At 47.4% G+C, this 2,875-nt stretch overlaps 1 pseudogene; it reads left to right on the top strand.

The window, feature by feature from the left end:
• Positions 1-1,474: 1,474 nt before the first annotated feature.
• On the top strand, positions 1,475-1,592 carry LOC126093015 (5S ribosomal RNA; annotated as a pseudogene).
• Positions 1,593-2,875: the final 1,283 nt, after the last annotated feature.

The following is a 2,875-nucleotide window of genomic DNA, read 5'->3' on the forward strand; positions in this document are numbered from 1 at the left end:
TAGTTGCAAAAATCTTGTAATCGACGCAGTAAAATCTGAAAAGCTGGGAGAGAATATTTTTCAAAATAACAGCCGAAACGTCTTACCAGTTGCAGAAATAAATTCATTGCTTTTGTTGGGGTATAATTGGATTTCTAATAACAGGTATCTGTAAATACATCAACTTTAATAGAGAAATTTATTTCTGGTTAATACGAGTAGCTTGCGGTCTCAGAGTACAGTGAGAAATCTGCACAGCAACTTTTAGTGTCATTTTATTCTCCTTTGGTATATTTTCAAGCTCAGTAGCGCCATTTGAGACCTTATCTCTATTTTATACACAGTATGATATGGCTAGAGACTGTGCTTGTTGTGAGCGGATACAAGGAGAGTTGGCTGCTGTCCGTAAACAGCTGGAAGCTGCGTTGGCTACCGTCGACAAGCTTCTAGCTAATGGTCAAAGTTGCGGTGACGTCGGGGCGCCAGTGACGAGGCCTGCGACACCTTTGGTGCCACTGGAATCCCTTGGTGACCAGGACGTCGCTGCGGCTTCTGATACGCAACATGTAACCGGTCCGTCCTCACTCCAGGGTGGGTGGCTGACAGTGGTCGGTCCGCGTATCGCTGGGCGGAAGGTGCAAGAGGCAACAGGCCGTGCAGCTGGCTCTCTACGTCTTAGCAACAGGTACGAGGTGCTACCCCGTGTTGATGATTGAGACAGCACGGGGTGCCTCTCCTGTTGGGCCAGCGGTTGATTTTCCTGCCCAGTCCGGATAAGTACAGAGGGTGAGTATGCTAGTTATGGGGAGCTGCAATGTTACGCGGGTGGTGGAGCCCCTCAGGGAGATAGCAGGCAAGGCGGGAAAGAATTCCAGTCTGCATTCGTTATGTTTGCCCGGAGGTCTCATCCGTGATGTGAAGGAGGCCCTGCCGGCGGCTATCGAGAGCACTGGGTGCAACCGGCTGCATTTAGTGGCACACGTCGCCACGAATGACGCCTGCCACTTGGGTTCTGAGGCTATCCTAGGCTCCTTTAAAGACCGGCTAATTTGGTGAAGGCAACTAGCAACGCACGCGGGGTGCAGGCTAAGCTGTCTATTTGTAGCATCATAACCAGCGTTGATCACAGTCCTCTGGCTTGAAGAAGAGTGGACGGTCTAAACCAGAGGCTCAGATGACTCTGCGACGGTATCTGACGCGAATTACTCGACCGCCGTTGTCGGGTGCAGAATTGTCACCTTAATAGATCAGGCGTGCACTACACCAGGAAGAGGCTGCTAGTGTAGCGGAATACGTGTGGCGTGCACATGGGGCTTTTTTTAGCTTAGAGAACTCCTCCCTTGGGAGCAAAGACGATTTCCCTGTTAGATCAGCCACAGCGACCTCAGAGAATCTTGGTCCTCGCAGACTGGAGACAGAAAAGATTAATATGATTTTAGTAAACTGCAGGAGCATCCAAGGCAAGGTCCCGGAATTAGTATCGCTGAAGGTTATAGCCAACGGCCTTACCGCAGTGGTAACACCGGTTCCTGTCAGATCACCGAATTTAAGCGCTGTCGGACTGGGCTAGCACTTGGATGGGCGACCATCCGGTGTGCCGAGCGCTGTTGGCAAGCGGGGTGCACTCAGCCCTTGTGAGGCAGAGCTACATGATTGAGAAGTAGCGGCTCCAGTCTCGTAAACTGACATACGGCCGGGAGAGCGAAGCGGTATGCTGACCATATGCCCCTCCAGATCGTCATCCAGTGACGCCTGCGGGCTGAGGATGACACGGCGGTCGGTCGGTATCGTTTGGCTTTCCAAGGCCTGTTCGGATAGATAGTATTGGGGACAGAAAGCTGGTTGAAACCAGACGTCAATGACAACGAAATCCTAAATTCAGGTTGGAATGTTTATCGTAAGGATAGGTTAGTCGCCAATGGTGGTGGCGTGTTTGTTGCAGTAAAATATAAGACAGAATCTAGCAAGGTTATCACGGATTCCGAATGTGAATTAATCTGGGTGCAATTGAGTATCAAAAAACGGTGAAAAATGGTGATCAGATGCTTCTATAGACCACCTAGGTCAGAATCTGTAGTTGTAGAGCGCTTCAGACAGAACTTGCAGAATACCATTAGTAATTTTTCTGATCATGCTGTTGTAATAGGAGGTGACTTCAACTTGCCAGGTATAGATGGGGAGTGTTACGTCGTCAAAACTAGTGGCAGAGACATGGAATCGTGTGGCATTGTTCTGAATGTCTTGTTCGAAAATTACCTTGAGCAGATAGTTAGAGAACCAACTTCTTCGACCTCCTGGTAACAAACAGACCTGAACTAATCGAATCAGTTAACGTAGAGGAAGTTATTAGTGATCGTAAGGCTGTGACAGCATCCGTGACGACGGGTCCTACAAGGAATGTAAAGAAAGATAGGAAGATATTTTTGCTCAGCAAGGGTGACACGATACAAATTTCAGAATATCTCAGCATTCAGCATCAAATATTCGGTGATGAGGACGAAGATATGGAGAACAAATGGGAAAAAATCAAAGGCATCGTTCAATATGCCCTAGACAAGTATGTTCCGAGTAAGGTTTTAAGGGATGGGAAAGATCCATCATGGTTCAATAGCCGTGTTACAAAAGCGCTGCGTAAACAAAGAGCACTTCATCTCAGATTCAAGATAAGTAAAATCCTAGCTGACAAACAAAAGCTGAACTAAGCGAAAACGAGCGTAAGGAGAGCAATGGGAGAACTGATCAATAATTCTGAAAGTAAGATGTTGTCAACCGACCTGAGTAAAAACTCTAAGAGATTTAGGTCGTATGTAAAATCAGTAAATGAGTCAAAATCATCTAATTCTCTCAGCGACCACAACGGCACTGAAACAGAAGACAACAGAGAGAAGGTCGAAAT

This window comes from Schistocerca cancellata, chromosome 7 (genome assembly GCF_023864275.1).
Source record: "Schistocerca cancellata isolate TAMUIC-IGC-003103 chromosome 7, iqSchCanc2.1, whole genome shotgun sequence".
Taxonomy (NCBI): Eukaryota; Metazoa; Arthropoda; class Insecta; order Orthoptera; family Acrididae; genus Schistocerca; species Schistocerca cancellata.